The sequence below is a fragment of the Cyprinus carpio genome, chromosome A9 (assembly GCF_018340385.1).
Source record: "Cyprinus carpio isolate SPL01 chromosome A9, ASM1834038v1, whole genome shotgun sequence".
NCBI lineage: Eukaryota > Metazoa > Chordata > Actinopteri > Cypriniformes > Cyprinidae > Cyprinus > Cyprinus carpio.
The window spans coordinates 24,748,936-24,768,496 of record NC_056580.1 but is presented as its reverse complement, the minus strand read 5'-3'; positions in this window follow the sequence as shown (position 1 = coordinate 24,768,496).

The following is a 19,561-nucleotide window of genomic DNA, read 5'->3' as shown; positions in this document are numbered from 1 at the left end:
GTGTGAAATCGCATATGACATTGTGTATGGCATTCCATACCATCAAGCTCAGCACAAGTGCCAAAGTGCACTCCAAGAGGAGCTCTCTTCTTTCAGATGAAGAGGTGATCCTGTAGAAGAGGGGAGAGGTTAGAATCATAGAAGCCCAATATTGATTAATCTTTGCAGCTGTAAAATCCCTGGGAAGTGTGGATCAGCACTGAACTGGCAGTGGAATCTGCAGCTGGGATGGGACGGGGCTTTGAAATAAGGGCCAGAGTGAACAGCACTAATCTTCTCACAGCAGGCCCTTCCCCTCCAGGTCTGGCACCCTGCAGTCAGGCAAGAAGCTCCTTTTCGCAGTGCAGAGAAAACCCCTTTGGCCAAACTGCGCTCTGGCCAGAAAAGTTTTAAACTTCTCTCAAAATTATCCAGCTCAGAACCACCTTTTCTTCTGTGGAAAAAAGCCAGACCTGTCAAAAATTGTGGTTGTAATATGTGCTTAAATGCAACTGGAGAAAGTGCGTCTCCAAATTTGTATTTTATATGAGACACATTTTACATAGTGTTTGCATCATCCACAACTGAGTCAGTCGATTACCAATCAATCCTGACAGAAGTACAAGAATAACTCGAAGAAATGGATGGAAGATATTGACGGCCATTTCTATTTTTGTCCTTTATTTTGCCTAATGAAAACCATTGCCTTTGAGCTTGTCATGGGCCAAGTCTTACAGAGCTGTGTGTCATGATTCCGCTGGGTTCTGTTTTAATAAACTCATACTAGGCAACAGACTAAGGAGTAGACAACTGTTGCCGGAGCTTTGGGATGCATGACCACATATATGTATAGTCCAAAAGAGTCATTCTCAAAAAATGTTGACTTTTTTTTTTTGAATCCAGTTCATTTTTATTTTTTTTTCCCATAAAAGAACAATTCGACAAAACGAATACTACTTTTTAATGTTGACAAGACCAATGGCTTGGGAAAAAGGACAAAAATACAATTATCCTGCAAGTTTACTTTTAAAACTCCTTCACGAATACTTACCCTAAACAAATGAGTAAAAATAAATAAATAAATAAAAATAGAATCAATACAGAGTCAAACCTTTTATCATTTTACTTAAAATATTAGGTTGTTATAATTTTATTATTTTTGCGTTTTTTATTTCTTTTCTTTTTGTTTTTGGAAGTAGGTATAAAAAACAGGAGATTGGTTAAATAAATAAATATACAAACATACTACACACAGAGTCAAAGCCATTTCATATTTTATAAAAATGTTAGGTTATAGAATTGTGATTATTCATGTTATTTTTTGTATTTTTTTCTCTTTTTAACGCAGGTAGGTAAGGAATTAAATAAGTAAATAAACAAATGTGTTTGTGTAAAATCTACAAACAAATAAATACAACTCTGGGGGTAAGCTCTGTAATTGGTTTAGAATGTGTATTTTTTTTTATTTCTTATATAGATAGATTATAGAAATTGTGCATTTTTTGGAATTCTGAACATTTATACCTTTTTTATGACTGAAAAGTCAAGGGATGGTTAAACTTATTTTGAGAAACGAAGGAAGAGCTTTTAATTCTCTAGTTCTTTAGAACCACCATTATGCCTTCATTGATCTAAAGAACCTTAATACAAATTCAACAACATTTTAGTCAACAAAGAAGCATATAGCAACATAAGAATCCTATATAGCGAAAATAGGTATTGGTAAGAAAAGGGTGCAGCTGGTTCATTTCTGATTTCCTCATAAGGAAGCTTCTGTAACACCATTGCACTTGGAGAAATCTCAGATAGAGGAAAGCAATGCACTTCCAGTCAAGTCAATCAGAGCAGCATGCCTCGTCTGAATGACCTGCATTGCGCTGTGCAATCAAAGATGCATGCTGCAAAACAAGCTCATAAAAGATGTTTAACCTGTCGACAACATTGTGAAGCGAATGCTGACTGCATCCTGTTATTGAGACGTCGAACTCTTCTATAAAAGTCTCTCTCCCGTCTCTCCCTAAGTGACAAACAGGCATTGTGCAAGATTTGTTTTTCTCTGGCATGTTCACACACACACACACACACTGTGAACACACACCCGGAGCAGTGGGCAGCCATTTATGCTGCGGCGCCCACACACACACACACACACACACACAGATTGTTCTGCTGCTGAACGTCTCGTCCCGTGTGAGTCACAGCGGGGCACGCGGGAGGCGGTGGGCGAAGCAGCCAAGCATGTGGTGGCTGCTGCCCCAGATAGTGACGACAAAGCACCCTGAGTATTGGGCTGCAACGCCGCTCATTTGGAGACAAGCGATCAATTCATTTTCAGCACAAAGGGGAAAATGGTCTGCACAATGTCCTCAATTTGACTCCAGTGCCTCTGTGTGAACACAAATCATGCTGTACTGAGCATTCATTTCTAACACTTGTCTATATCAGCTGCCGACATATCCTTTAACTACTTCAAACTGACAATGACATCAACTCAGCTCTCATTTCGATGCAAAAGGAAAAAGTGGAGATTCCTTTATCCCTGCACTTACCACGAACAAATGAGCTTTCAAGCTTCGAAAAGGAGCACAAATGTATAATAAAAGTAGTTAATATGACTTCAACACAATATTTAAAGTCTTCTGAAGTCACACAATAGTTTTGTGTAGTGGAAAAGATTTAAATCATTAAGCTGTTAAATGCTGCGAGAGACAGATCAGTCAGTGAATGAATCATTCTGTTTGGCTTTGTGCACTTTAGTTGGAAAAGATCTGGCTCAAAAGAACAATTCTTGCACAAAGCGGTCACTGCTGCTCTAATAAACTCCAAAGAACATGCTAGTTTTCAGCGAATATTGTAATGACTTAAATTTCAGTATCTACCAGTGTTATTTTAATATTAATTTTAGTTGAAGTTTTAGTAATTTTGTTATGTATATTTTATTTTATTTTGATATAGGATTTTTAATATTGTCATTTTTATAATTATATATATATATATATATTATATATAGATTATATATATATAGATATATATATATATATATATATATAATTTTATTTATTTATTTATTTTCAAGTAATGGCAATTTTTGTAATGGTTTTACTTTTAGTTAATGATAACCCAGATCTGTACATCAAACACAAAGTTATATTGGAATAAGTCTTTTGGACAAATGTTATACTTTTATGATGAGGTGAGCTCATTCACTTTTATTATATTTATAATAATGCCCAGAATATTTTTAAATTCACTTTTTTGTCATCTACAGAAGAAAACAAGTCCATTGGGTTTGGGAGGGTTGACAACGACAAGAATGCTCACTCACATCTTTTAAAAAAGCTAGGGTGCGCATGCAAACTAAGTATAAAAATTCATGGTGGTAAAAACCCTTGTAATTGGTGAAATTGTTCAACAAGAACTGGTCATTAGTTCTCGGGTAATTTGAGCTTGAAACCCCTGCTTTAAAACAAGGAGAGTAAAAGCATAGTTCACTAAAGAAAATGAAATAATCATTTACTCACCCTCATGTTGTTCCAAACCCATGTGTTGTCAATTTTCTGCAGAACACAAAAGGTAAAATCTGAATTATTAAATACTAAATAAATAATGAAAGAATTAATTAATATTTTATAAATAAATTATATATACAGTATATATATATATATTATATATATATATATGAGTATAATTATTATTTGCATAATATAAATTTCATATATTTTAATGAATGAATTGCTTTTTTATTTCATTTTTAATCAAAATTTAATTTTAGAAATACCTTTAAAACACAGGATGGGTTTCGCACTTGTAGGCTGTATACAACAGCTCTTGAAGGCACAAACAACCTCCACCTTATCAAAAGAGTAGAAGTTCTTCTAAAGAGTGGACACACAACAGTATTGTGATGAAACATTTAAGCCTTCTTATGAGACACTCATAATGCTTATATGATTATGCAAGTTGCATAAGCTCATTAGTAACAAGACACACTGGCATTAAAGGATAACTCCTTCAAAGCATAAATAAATCATCTACTGTATACAAAAGTGTGACTTTGATCTCTATTCTATAGATGAGTCACAGAATATCTTCAAAAGAGTGGACTCACTGTCATTTCTCTCACAGCAAAACACCACCATTAGGGAGCGTATGTGTCATTTGTATTTAATGGGTCAAAACAGATTTGGTATTTCCTTTGTTCAATTCAATTCTGTTCTCTAAAAAATCATTTGTGAGATCTGTCGTTGGTTATGCTGCGACACATTTTCTGATTGAGCCGGTCGCCAATGTCAATCAGTCTAAATATTGAGACCAGTCCAGACCACCCACACAGGAAACCACAGATACATGTAAACTCCCCTGGATCGATCTTTTAAAGAGACAGACCCACATCACCTTCTGCCACCATCAATCTGTCTGAAATCATACTGGCTTCTCACTAACCATAGGGAGAAAAATGAATGAACAGAATGTATATTCACTGAGTAATGAGAAGCTTCAGTCTGACTGTGAGCAAAGTGATGTTTCATCAATTATCAACTCCCTGAAAGACTCAAATGAGAATATGGTTGAGAATCATCCTCAATCAAACTATCACTCAGCTCAAATTAGCTAAATAGATAGAATGACAGACTGATAGAATGATAGATATACCAGACAAACCGATAAATCGAGAGATAGAATGGATGATAGAACAATAGATAGAACAAAGAATGACAGAACAATAGATAGAATGATAGACAGACATCAGACAATATAAATAAAAAATAATATCTGTATTATACTTCTTTAGTTACTGAAAAGGATCATAAAGCAATACTTTTTCCATTTCAAGCATTTTTTTTAACAGTTATTCCCATTAACTCTCCCTTCACAAAACTGACATGCTGTTTAGTTAGAGTTTTTGTCAGAACATGCTACTTGTGTTTACAGCATACATTTGCCAAAAACTATAGATGTTTAAAGAAGCAACAAACTTAGAACATTTAAACAGTGTTCTGGCTTTGTCCCAGCAGATATACTTCTCTTACTCTGCCAAATTTTGAATGAAATGATTTCTTTAATTTGGCAACTTTATTGGATGTAATTGATCTAATTTGGCCCATATGGTGAGGCGATTACACTAATTTCAGACATATTGCAGTTGTTTTTTTGTTTTTTTTTACAGAAACTCAAATTTCAATAGATTACTGCTCATGCAGTGATGCTGTGGTAATCTCCGTTGTCAAGTCAAGACTTGAATTGAGGATCCATTTCTTTGTTTGGATCTATATGTGCCAAAAGCTAAACAGCAGCAGCTTAAAACATGTACTTAGAAATCATTTGATGCATATTTCAATGCAGCTAAAGCCAACATCTAAGCTTTCACTTCACACCAAATCTCTGGACAGATCTATCTGGAGGATCTAAGCACATTTCTGTGATTTTATGTATATATCTAATTGCTGAGATTCTTATTCTGCACTGTTTGTTGCAGCCATTCGAATGACACCGCAGATCAGGCTTGTTGATGAGAGCTATGATTATTTTCTAAGCGAATGGTTTTTAGCCTGAGATTATAAAATGAGGGACACCACTGGAGGGACCTGAGCCGTAGACTAGAATATGGTCTGGACTTTTTGACTTGGGTCAGAAAGAAATGACAACTGCATGCAAGCATATACTCCCTAACATAATTATAATCTCTTTATTGAAAAAGCATGACTAATTTTCTGCAGAAATGTAGTGACGAATGTAGATGTGAGATCAATTATTTTACCATTGTAACAACAAAACACTGGTCATGAGTTTAGAAGTACAACAACAAAAGATGTGTAAAGAAAAATGTAGAAGGATTTGATTTTAAGCCAAGAATAAGACTGATTTTCCTCTGCTAAAGTAAGTAAACTTTGCTTCCTTTGCTCCAGTAAACAAACGTTGGTTTTCACCAAACTAGCATATTCTCACCAGACCATATGCTATTCACCCCCGTAGCCATGTGGGACACTTTTTATGATGGATGGATGTGCTTTATTGAACTTCTTTTGGACTATTGAAAAATAACACCCATTCACTGCCATTATAAAGCTTGGAAGATCCAGGACGTTTTTAAATACAACTCTGACTGGATTCATCTGAAAGAAAAAAAGTCATACATCTAGGATGGCTTGGGGTGAGTAAATCATAATTTTCATTTTTGGGTGAACTATCCCTTTAAGAGCTTTCATGTGGTGTCTAAATGAAACTGAAATCAGAGTTAGTTAGATTCCATAAAATACCCATCCCTACTGAAGACCTAAGCACCCATAATCCCTTCTTCATTTTTTAGCTCTTCTGTTCTGATAAGCCTTTTTGAGACCCATGTACTCTGAGCTTTGACTCTGAGAAGAGGGTGTCAGTGCTCTAAGTAAATTTCATCCCTTCACAATGAGTAACAAGAGTTTTAAAGCAGAAACTGTAAAAATGGATCTCTGTTACACAAGGTCAGTGGATTTGTCAGAATAGAGTATCTATCAGCCTGCTGTAAATCCAGTTTTGCCCGAGATGATGGGGCCTTTGTGCTTTATTGAGATGCATAGTACAATTATGTCATGTCTTAGAGACAGTAACTGTCTTAAACAATGGGATTAAAATATAGCCCAGCAACGATTTAAACTGTAATAGGGAGGAGATCGCAACAGTCATTAATTGCAGCAAGGAGTGAAATCTGCCTGCTATGAAGACTTTATTTCTGTTTAGACATTCAATAAGAGCCATGGGCCACAATGGTGTATACCCATTTTCCCTTGTTGTTCTCTTTATCAACGGGCTACGGCGCAGAAATTCTTTGTGCAATTACATTTATAATGGAATTTAATTGCACATATCACATGAAGCAAACCCAATTAGGCTAAAATTGCCGACACTGAGCTAGATCTTAAAAATAATGATACTACTGTAGCAGTGCTGCACAATCAAGGACTAGCCACCAATGAATGAGAAGTATCTCAGCATTCTGCAGCAATATATTTATAGAGAGAGAGAGAGAGAGAGAGAGAGAGCAAGAGAGACAGAGAGAGATTTACTATTATCGAATAATGTTATAAATCTTTTATAATTTTATAAAACATTTCTATTTCACATGCTGTTCTTCTGAACTTTCTATTAACCAAAGAACATCAAGAAAAAAATGTATTACAAAAACAATATGCAGCAAAAACACTGATAATAATAAAAAACATTATTATTAAATTGAACACCAATAATCATGTAATGCCGGCTGCTGAAAATTCAGCTTTGCTATCACAGGAATAAATTACAATTAAAAATATATGAAATTGTAATAATATTTCAAAATAAAAAATTTTTTTACTGCATTTTTGATTAAATAAATGCAGCCTTGGTGCACATGAAAGACTTCTTTCAAAACATAAAAAAAATATATTCTTATATTCTAATTATTTTTAATGTAAATATTTAATAGAAAATTGCATATTATATATGATTATTATATATAATAAAATACAATAAATAATAAAAATATAGTATAGTATAAGATATAATAATAATAAAAAAGATGTTTGCAATTTCATTAAGAAACATGCAATTTTTGGGAATGTAGTTCAATTTTTTTATTGTTATTGTTTACCAAATTATTTACAGAATTTCTAATCCTGTAGAAAACACTGAAGCAACCCAACAATATTTTGTGCTTGCAGGGTTAAATTAATTTACAGTTCAAACTCTCCCTGCATCTTTCCTAACCTTGTTGTTTCTCTGTCTAGTGCGCTCTCCTCCAAAGGCAAGGTGAATCCAGCCCGCTGCACAGCATGAGGCTCTGACGACACCTGCGTGAGGGGCCTGCTAATGGGCCTCCGTGATCTCTGTCTTACCCAGAGGAAGTCCACTCCACGGAGCTGAGAAAACCGCAGGGCAGGTGTGAAGTATTAAATCATCAATCAACCTTGAAGTTATCAATCAACCCTGCCCCCATGCTTACTAACACACCTCTATGAACACACCTCAGGAATAAATCAAAAAAATCAAGAGAAGGAAATAATTGATCTCACATCTATTTTGTTCAGATATTTGCCAGATTTGAAATAAAAGAAAAAAAATACAAATTCAGAGATGCAAGACGTGTTGTTTTGACCTTCCATATGTACACTGTAAAATGTAATAAGCTGACTAATAAGTTAGGAAACTGACTGCCTTTAAATTTCTAAGTGAAGTAGTGTGTTAATTTTAAGTTTTGCATAAATTAAAACAGTTTGTACAGAAAACTTGTTAATAAAGTATACTTAAGTACTGTTGACTTATAATAATGAGTTGTGTTAACTTCTTTTTAGTGTTCACATTACTTGGAAAATATTCGAAACCGATTGCCTTAAAAATTAGGGTGTAAGCTAAACTAAAAAACATTAAGTAAAGACAAAAAGCAACAACCGAACTGTTGTAAAAAAAAAAAAAAATGTATTGTCTACAGGTAGTAATACATAACAAACAATGTCATTCAAGCAATCAAGCTAATTCTAAATACTGTTTTTGTTGTTGTTTTTTTTACACAGGATTAATACTTTTTGAAGTGCAAAAAGCACTAAAAATGTGCAATGCAAGTGCAACAATATAAAAGAAAACTCTATTAAGGATCTTGATTGTTTGACAATTTATGAGCTGAAATCAATTTATTGGAAAATTTTAACAACCAAACCAAACAAAAAAGTTTTCACAAGTTCTAACATTGTTCTAAGAGCTAGAACAAAAATTTTCGAGCAAGGTTCAACAATGTATAACTTCAATTAAAATGAATTGTTTGTATAATGGCACAGCTTTTTAAATATCTAAAAGTACACTCTTAACATCAGTCAGTCAAGCATTATAATATGATAATCAAGTATTATTTAATAATAGACGCTTCTTAATTAGAAGTAAAAACTTGGTAACTATGTATGAATGCAAATTAGTCATTTTAAACTGAATTTCTAGGACTGTGTGGTGCTTTTTTCAATTCATTGTTCTGGTTAAAAAATTGGAACAAAAAATAACAACTATTACTGATAAGATAATAATAAGACTTACTAATAAGTAATACTTATAATAATAATAAATATACATAATAATAATGCTGATGATCTTAGTTATTATTATTATTATTATTATAACTAATTCTAATAATAAGAACAATATAAAAACACACCAAGGGATTTTCACAGAGCCTGCTGGCTCACATGAATATTAATCAGGGTTGTGTACGTCCGGGCCAAAACTGATTTGCTGAAATCAAAAACTAGGGACGATAATAAGTGAGCGCCCCAGTGAGATTACCGGATTGCACATTAGTTCTGCACACTACCAAGAGGAAACCCGGCAGTGCTAAAAGCTGAAGAATTTCAGAGGAACTGCGTTATTTGAAAGTGAAAAGTACAACAAAGACAGCGTTACATGTAGCGCGTCCGGTCTGCCATGTTATTTAGGCTTCTCTTGCTCGCTTAACTTTTGTGCATGGTGATAAAGCGCCGTCACCCCTAGGTTTACGGTACGCTCAACCGAACAATGCATTTGAGAAAACTCTGAAGCGCTCAGCAGATGTGTTCAGCGAGCGAAACTATATCTGTGCTAAACTTGTCTTAGCTATCACACACGGTGAGTAAATACACTCAAGAATCGTCTTCGGCCCTGTACTCTTCGACCTCCTTAGTTGACCCCGACAGAGTGAAGATTTAGGATGCCCTATGCGAAGTGATTTACTCTCACTGGCGAGGGTTGTCTATGATGACCCCCGTAAACCCCCGTTTCGCCTGAATTTTAGGGACCGAACAGCATTGACTGCTTACCACCCATATTTAACTTGCTCAAGAACCTTCGGTTTCTATACTCCTTACTATACACTTTTATTACCAAATCATGCCTGTGTGGTAGTTCACCCACAGTTAATCTTAAGCGTAATATAATCACTGTATAATATATTCGAGATTATAACCAGTGCCTTTGTAAAACCCCCTTCAAGAGAAACATCTACACCCACTTCATCTATATAAAAAAAACCCCCCAAAAAAAACGTTCGGGAGCTTAAAGCCTCTATTTGAAAACACCGAAAACTTTCCGTGAATCTGAACAATTTAGGTCAGAACCAGCTTTACAGAACAATTTAAACAAAAAATTAGTTTGCTCTATTGTCATGATATGCAGTCCCCAAATCCCCGTAATAAAACCTCAGGTCAAGTCCAGGTCACTGCGTGCTTTGTTGTCAATTCTTCCACATGTACAGGTTTCCTACATACACGATCACCCAAGGCGAATTGAAAATTGCCGTTTACTCTCGGGAATTGACCCTTGGTGCATAATAGATCCACCCCTTCCCAGTAGATCCGCCGCCATACGCGCGCGCTACAGATTAAATCTAACCCTCTGCAAACTATACAATAATAAGGGCATGCAAAAATAATAGTTCATAAAGCAGCACCAAGGCACATGGCAGATCGAGTGCATAAACCCAGTGAAAGCAAACACACACGTGCAGTATAAACGATTTCGTTTAGTGCAAAAGAGCTGTATTCAGTCTGATTAAAGCTGTTCAAACAGAGCTACAGAGCGCAGTTCTTTATTTAAATAAATTGTGAAGTGAGGTCAGTGCAATGTTGACATGAGGGATTCTTTTATGTGAGCTAGGAACAATGCTTTGTAACAAAAGTGGACTGTGTGCAGGTCACAGTTTGTTAAGCTGGAGAGGGTTTCCCGGGAGTGGAAAAGGACACTGGGGAGGGAGAGCTAAGCAATGGTGGGGGGGGACAAAAGAGGGGACGGGGGGTTCAGGGTCGCAGGTGGTGTCTGGGGCAAAGGGAGAGGGACGGGGGTGGCAAGGGTTGGGAGGGTTTCCAGCTTCATGACAGCCATAATGAAAGTGACCCCATTGAGTGCCATAATTGTGAGGGAAGTGGAAGCAGCAAGACGGATGGGACAGATGGACTTGCTAGTGTTTGTGTGTGCCAAAAGAAAATGTTTGAAGTTTAAAAATGTCTAAATGATGGATGTTTGTTAGATACATGTAGCTTTTGTTTTCACAAGATATTCTATTGATGGACCGGTGTGGATTAACTGTGGATTGTGGGGGGATGGTTTATCAAAGCTGTTGGCGACTCTCAGTGCTGACAGGAAACCCCATTCACTGCAGAGGGGATCCATTGGTGAGCACAAGTGGATGTAATGCTGAATTTCTCCAACATCTGTTCTGATAGAACAAACAAACACTAATGTACTATTTCAATGGCTGGGATGGATGGCTCCATTTTTCAGGCTCTTTTAAAAAACTTGGGTTGTGGTTAAACTATTCCTTTAAACAATTGCAGCGAATGGAATCAGAGTTCTTCGCAGGCATTTCAAAGAAAGAAAATAACCTACCTTCAGCATGGAAACTATTAAGGTCGACTATGACCTACCAAAAGTGACATGATTTCGAGCAATTATATGCACACACAACACACACACCACACAACACACACACACCACCCACAACACACCCACAACACACACACAACACACACACACACCACACACACACACACAACACACATATAATTGGACTGGTTTTAAATTTTGCAGATGCATGTACAAAAAAGTTCTCAGATCCACTGATCATTGAGGCACAAACTGTTTCCTATGGGACTACATATGTTTTTTAAGATCTTAGATGTTTTGAATATGTGCAAATGTAACCTAGTTGCTAGGCGACAATAAATGAATAACTGACTAGAATTCTCATTGTGTCTTCACAGACAAGCGATCATATATTCACTTTTGTATCTTCTGTTGTTGTGAGTGTGACAGTTTGCATTTGGTCACTTCATGAATATCACTGTATTGCAAAACAAGCTGTGAAAAGAACAAACATCTTCTCCAGTGTTTCATGGACAGATATCCGCTGGATTGATGTTAGAAACGACATCAAAGTGATGAAATAACAGAATTTTCATTTTTTGGGTGAAAGTATTCCATTTAAAATTCCAAGCCAGAATAAATCCACCGCAAGTTGTTTACTCAATGCATGACCAGACGATAAATATTTACTTCACGGTTTCTAAGATAATAGAATAAAAGGGGATTTCATTTAAAAGGATGCTTTAGATGACTGATTGTGCCTTGCTTTAAGAAAAATAAAAAGTGTGTCAAACATTACAACAAATTTTATCTGCAAAACTCTATTCAAATTGTAATTTATGTCTGACAGTCTTGTCGTTACCAGGTAATTTGTTTGTTAAAAACAAAATGCAAAATTCACAATACATTGTAAATACATCGTTGAAAATTCAATCAGATTTTGTCATCTTTTATCCTCAGTCTGTCAGGGCACCAATTGTTCAAGGATTGGTAGAAAATAATAGCCTTACGTGTAAATCTCCTGAACAAGGTGCACTAGTTCCTTCAAGTTCCATAACAGAAGGGAGCAGAGGGTCGAGGTTACAGCCGGCAACGGTTGAAAATAAGTTTCTAGATATAAATCTTTCTTTATAAGCGTGAGGGAATAGCTGAATGATTCTTCTAACTGGAAAAGAAAACCTGACCTTGGAAGCACCAATGCTGTCCTTGAATGATGTGTTGAAGGCCTTTCAAGGAGGGAGTTTACTATGATTGTGCTTAAGATGTGTATATAACAGTCCATCAAATTTAGTTGCAGGCGTCTGATTTTGTTGCCCCCTGTTAGCACTACCAGCGATGACAGACAGAACAGAGCCACTGGGTTTTACACTGTTCAGGCTCATGATAACATTTAAATCCGCATTACTATTAGTGTGTTGAATAACGTTGATAAATCTACTTCCTGGTTCTATGGCATAGGGGGAGGCCACACAAGAGAGTCTAATGTGACTCATATCACAGAGCCTTTTTGCATATTCGATGAATCACACAAAACATTGCCCAGAGTGCAAAACAAGCTATTACGTTTAGTAATACAAAGAAAATCAGCTATATTTTGGTAATACCTTTTTGCATATGAATGATCATCATTACAAGATCCCCAAAATGTTCTCAACTGTAAACCTGTGTGGGATGTTTTATAGACAGGTGCTTTGTAAATATTTTCATTATTCTCAATGGCTTGATTGTAATTACATTTTCATACAATGACTTAAGATAATAAATTTAAAAAGAAGCTAATTAAAGACTTCACTACACAGTACGTACTAAATGGTAAAGTCTTTCACAATATAAACTAAATAAATATGTATCATTTATTTTAGTTATTCAAAATTACCTGGGTAATGCGAGGTGGGGGATGAGCTTATTTGTCTTGGAAAATAAGTGGGGTCTATATAATTATAAATAGAATATAATATAATATCTATATAATATAATAATATATAATATAATACTACTATACTATAATATAATATTATTTTAGTAATGGATACTATTAATCTATCTATCTATCTATCTATCTATCTATCTAATCTATCTATCTATCTATCTATCTATCTAATTTATATATTTTTTCATTAATATATTTATATAATTTAGAGAATTAAAATAACAAATTAATTATATAATAAATTGATAAATTATTAAAATAATCCCTATTCATTTTTGCCTAATAATGTAAATAATTTCATTCAGATGATATTCGTTTTATTCTCTAAGCTACTATAATAGCACGGCTTTAATATACATATTTTATGTAAATTTTTTTTCATCTCTTTACAGTTTTGTGTCCATGAATACTAGATTTGTTCTTGACAGATGTCATAGCGGGAATACTTAAAGGAAAGACAAGTCGTAACATTACATAATCTCCCAATAAACTATTTTCTACGAAAGACGCCAAACCTGATTGTTCCCAAGTCCCGCACTCCTCGAGTAGGGCATCCAAATGGGACATAAAACAAGAACGGTGCCAACCTTCTCATTTGACAACTCAAGCAGAATCGTTATGGTGTTGGTTTACACAGAATATTATAAAGTGTCAATTTGTTCAGGCCTCCCTGCCGTGTGACCATTACCTGCTGATTCGAAGCGGTACACCAGGAGGAACAGACAAGTCTGTGTAACATACTGACAGTAATAAACAGAGCCAACTACGCACAGACGTATGGATCAAAAACTCAATTACCTTCAAAGACGGGAGAGGCATGTTGGCAGGTGAAAGCCACCACACATTCCGTTGTCATTGCTCTAGTGGAAGTGTCAGAGTCTGAGGAGGGTGAATTCTTGATATTACTGATGACAGGTCATGCCTTTTAAAACAAGACACAGAGAGAACCGGTTGGTTCGTCAACATATTATTGAACACGCACTCTATAAGGCGTTGCGGAATCATTACTGGAGATTCAAAACGAAAATGAACACATTTCAACGAGAAAAGTGACAGAATGAGAAACTACAGAGCTTCACGTCTCATTGACCTTCTAAACAAATGATGGAAGCGCTTCCAGCTTAGACTAAACACTGTAAAAAATCTCAAAATGACTTGACCTTACTTTTTAATTCATGCTCATTGTGCATGATTCATCTGTGCATTTTCCAAATAAAAAACATTTGCAATCTTTTGTCAAAAATAACTTGCGCTGTCTCTGAAAAACATTCATTTTTGAACTGTTGTCACAAATCCCTATAACTTTACTTAGTATTTTACAGTTGAAAACAAATGCACTTACCCTTTTAAGTTGTACACTAACTTCATAAAAATAAACTATTATTAAGTTTTTGAGAAAACTATTTAAGCTAAACTATTAAAATGAAGCAAGAAGATGTTATCTATCAAACTTGTGCAATCAAGTTGATATTGTCTGTATTATGTATTAACTTACTAATTTGGGTTGATTGAACTAATTACCAGTAGACATGACTTGCACTGTAACAACAAATCCTGTTAAACTGTCCTAGAAATTTCTTAAGAGATCCTGGAGCATGTGTCGGTATTCTACGGATGGCATATGGTAACTTTATTTTACAAATTACAACCAGGGACCAAATGAAAGTTGTGTCAGTTATCGTTTTCAACAGTGATACGGACTGGTTGTCCTCACAAAAATGGTGGGGTGTGCTGAAAGTCTCTCCCTAAAGACTGTACTAAAGCATATTGCCGTCAGTGATGTTGAATTTCACTGTGAGGATCACCCACAACAAGTGTGTCTATTATAGGGCAGGTGAGCTATAAAAGCCTTTTTGCCTTTAAAAAGCTAACGCGCTTCACAATCACAAGGCATCAGGCCTTTCTGGCACATAGCCAGCTGTCTGGAGCTTCTATATACGAATATGTGGCAGTTTCGTCTCTGGCTCTACACCTTCCTCTGTCAGCCCTCCAGTGTGCAGCACTAAAGGTCTTTCTGCAGCCATCTGATAATTTGTTGCTATTCGCCTGAGAGACTGAAATTCTGACCTTTTCTTTCCGAGGCTGGAGGTTGTTCCATGTTCCACAGTGTTGTTTAATGAGGTGCATGCAACCATGCAAAAGGAAGGGACTGACAGCCACGTTGATATGTGTGGCAGTTTCTGCAATTACGTAGCTTGTGTACGTGCATGTCAAATTATTTCTAGACGCCGGTACTTCTTTACACCCCACTCCACAATATTTCTTTATTTTACACCTCTTTTGCTCAAGGGGTGCATATTAGTTGAAGGGAATAATGTCACCCAAAAATAGCAAAATGTCATCATTTACTTACCCTCAGGTCATTTCCAAACTTGTATGACTTTCTTGTCATGAAAAAAAACACAAAACCGTTTATCACGAATATCCTGGACACACTTTTCAGTATAATGAGAGTAAATGAAGACTAAGACTGCCAAACTACAAAATGACATAAAAGCACACCATTAAGAGTATCATAAAATATGTTTCTTACTGTGAATTGACACCACCCACACAAAACCAACACTTTTGTTCCTTAAAAGTCAGCACCCCAACAAGATTCATTCATTCCGCACGTAGTCTCAACTACATGTTACTGGACAAGTCTGTACTAACTGCTACAGTAACAACCTGTAAATTGGTTGCTGGTACAGTTTCCCTTTCTGATATATGGTGAAAAACGTAATAGCGGGGACATTTCAGTAATTACAGGAAAATATCTGTGAAATGCAGTATATCATACTTCGTCTTTTTTTATAGTAACAGCAATTAAACTAGGCATTTCATGACTTAGAGGGACCCAAGAAGTTTCACAAAGTTTATTGCGACTGTGAAATCGTCATTCCAGATCCGTGTATAGTTAAATGAAAAGGAGTGGACCCAGTAGATTAAAGCTTTTTTTCCTTGTGTTTGCCGCAGGAAAGAAGGTGTGCAACAACATGAGGGCCAACGTACATAATGACAGACATTTTACATTTTTTGAGGGGAAGAAGTGTGCTTTAAACGCCAGAGGACAATATTTTCCAGAAATTAACATCTGAACGCCAAAGAGGAACACAGTCAGGTCATCGCTGCGGCTTGTAGTGTGTCGTGTGTGTGTGTGTGTGTGTGTTTACCGACAGGTAATTGATGTAAGACAATGCAAACCGCAGTCAGCAGGCAAGCTGTCCCCAGAACTTCACCCTGCTTTGAGGGATTCTTTATGTTGGCGTCTCAGAAGTTTCCAGAGCTCGACCCCGAGTATCTATCCCGACTAGGGGGACAGTTGTAGAAAGATTGTTTGTTTGTCTCTGGAAAGTTTAGATATAGAAAAGTAGAGGAGACAGTGGGCAGTTCGCCATTAGTGCACAGCTTGGAAGTGCGCTCTGCGGGGATTTAGGTGTTCAGTACAGCTTGGGACTCATAGTGCGGTAAATTACCTGAGAATTAAAGGGGACGTTTATGAAGGCAAATTTGCCATCTCTACCGCACCCTCAATGTTCATCCACCGCCTTCGATTTTTTCAGGGAATGCATTTACTGAGGTATAGCAAAGCAGGGAGATTGCAAAAGCAAGAGCTTAAATAATATGAAATCTAATATTTCTACCTGCTGTAATTGGAAGTTTGAAAGAAAGTTACAAATTAATTACTATAATTGTTCAGTATAATTTCAGTAATAATGTTGTACAGTAACAATTTTGGAAATAAAGAAAATAAATAAATAAATATCAAAACGTTTGCTTAGTGACTTATCAGACCGTTTGTGACACGTACAGTATTATGGAAAGCAGACTTAGAAAAAAACGTAGTTCAGTACAAAAAACTTCCAATGCATTTCTAGGGTTTTTATTAATTTGCATTGACTTCTGGCTAGACAATGGATATCAATCGAAAGAACCAAGTGACTAACAAACCTATACAACTAACGAAACTAATAACAAACCAACAAAACAACTATGATATTTATACTATTCAACGAAATATTTCAGCTTGTTATAGGTTGTTTATAATATAATATATATTTTCAGTAAGGAATTTTACATAAATATTGTGTCAGGACTAATGTTGGGCGCATGTCTTATATACAAAATACCGCAAAAATAGTTTATCAAGTAAATCATTCAAAAACATTTTTGATGAACTGTGCAGCAAAGTACACTTTTGAAAGGAATCATCTCTAATTTAGCAGAATTATCTTTAAATATCTTCCTCTGAAATAACTAGACAAATTTATTCACTATAGAAATGTAGATTTTAAGATTTTATTTACATTGAATTTACATGACAATTTATATGACTCTTCCAGATCAATCAATAAATCAATCAATACATAAATATACATTTCATATCATATAGTTGATATAATTTTATATATAAATAATGTTGTAATTCATTATAGGCCACTACCAAGAGTAAAAAAGATCGGGCTCTTAACAAACTTGCAAACAACCCAGATGCGTTTACAGCCAGTGAAGTAAGAATTAAAGGACCACTGAGCTCAACAGAGATAAAATCTTCCACGCGTGAGGCAGTGGAAACTTTCCATTTTATTATGAACACAAATATCGGCTCATCTGGAATACAGCCTTTTGTTTGTCTGCGAGGACAAGTAATGATCTCGAACAAATCCAGGCTATTTGTTACAAAAGAGTCGTTTTTGGCTGGGATTTGGGTTGGGGACCGGCATCGTAATTAAAAAAATGCAGCCGGTTACATAATTGTTCAGGCTATGCTAGAAAGTTGACTCACAGGGACCCAACACATGCTAGAAATAGAAGCGAGGGGTGTTCTGTGGAAACACATGATCTACATCTTAAAGTGCAGTCCGCTTTAATTAAAACTTCTAAGTCTCGCTTGCAAATTATCTTCACCGTTTATTTGGACTTCTTAAAAATTGATGGCATGAGAAAACGATGCATTCTGCCGGAGTCCCGCTTGGCAGCGAAAAAGGACTGCGCTTGAATATGGGCCTGTGTCTTCAGCCACGTTGAAACGGTTTTACCGGAAGAGACTAATTAGATCCCAGGGGTTCCCAAGAACAATGATAACGCTAACAGTGTACCTGGCCAATTGTAACTAAAAGTCACTAATAGGCCCCGAGAATCGCGTCAGGCGCACCACGAGTTGACCAGTTCTGCTCGAGGTTTTTCCTGCAACACGTCAGCTGCAGTAAAGGGAGAATAAATGTGGTCATGCACCAAGGACTACCGCTACGCAGGACTAGGAATACAAGTGACACGGACCTGACAAAAAGATGCCCTCTTACCTAACAAGGCGGATTTTATGTTTACCAAAACAACCATGGCTGACAAGAGAGACTTCTCAATGAGCATGGCAAAACAACAGAGGTATGAGTACTTTTTGTTTTCAGCCGCAGATTGAGGAGAATACGCTGCATGACAGATCACTGAGGCATTATCTATGCGACTGGGTTATTTTTTTTTAGTATGAAATAAGTTTGACTTATCAGTGAAATAAGTGTCATTTGAATTGGTCCAAAACAGCATAGTGAGCCACCTCCTGTAGCTCCCTTCTATGTATGCTTAAATATCTAACCTCCTGGGTGTAGATTTTAGACCATCTCATAGGCGCAACAATACTGTGGTATTCGAGGTTTCTAAGCTAAAGATGCAAAAACAACACACAACCAAAACCTTGGATAAAATATATGATATTCAGTTTACATTATTGTTTAACTAATAACCGTTTTTTACTTAAAATATATAAAAATCTACAACTTAACTTAAGAGAAATTAGAAAAATACTGACCATGGCAACTTAAGGAAACTAAATAAGTTGACAGTACTTCAAATATTCAAAAAACTAAAAAGCTTAAATAAATTGAAAGTAAATCGACATGTTAAAAAAGGACAGAACTAAATTTAATAAACTTCATAAAAAATGTGACTTAAAACATGAAAATAAAACCAGGAAATGTAATTACAAACTTCACAACTCAAGATATCAATTCCTAACCAGTCAATAAATATATACTAGAATACTACAATCATCACGAATATTAATATAAAATACTAATCAACAAAAAAAATTACCTATTACATAAAGAAAGAACGTATGTAAAACACTAATAAATAAATATGAAATGTAATAATTTTATGAAATAAAATAATATTTAATGAAATATTAATAACTACTCGAATCAGTACAGCATCAAAATTTTATAAGATAAATCCGTTGTCTAATTTTGTTTCGTGCGAGATTAATTATTACGTGGCATATTTAGATTTCACCTTAAGACATTTTAGATGGACTTTCTAATCAAGCCTCTTTCACCCTGCATT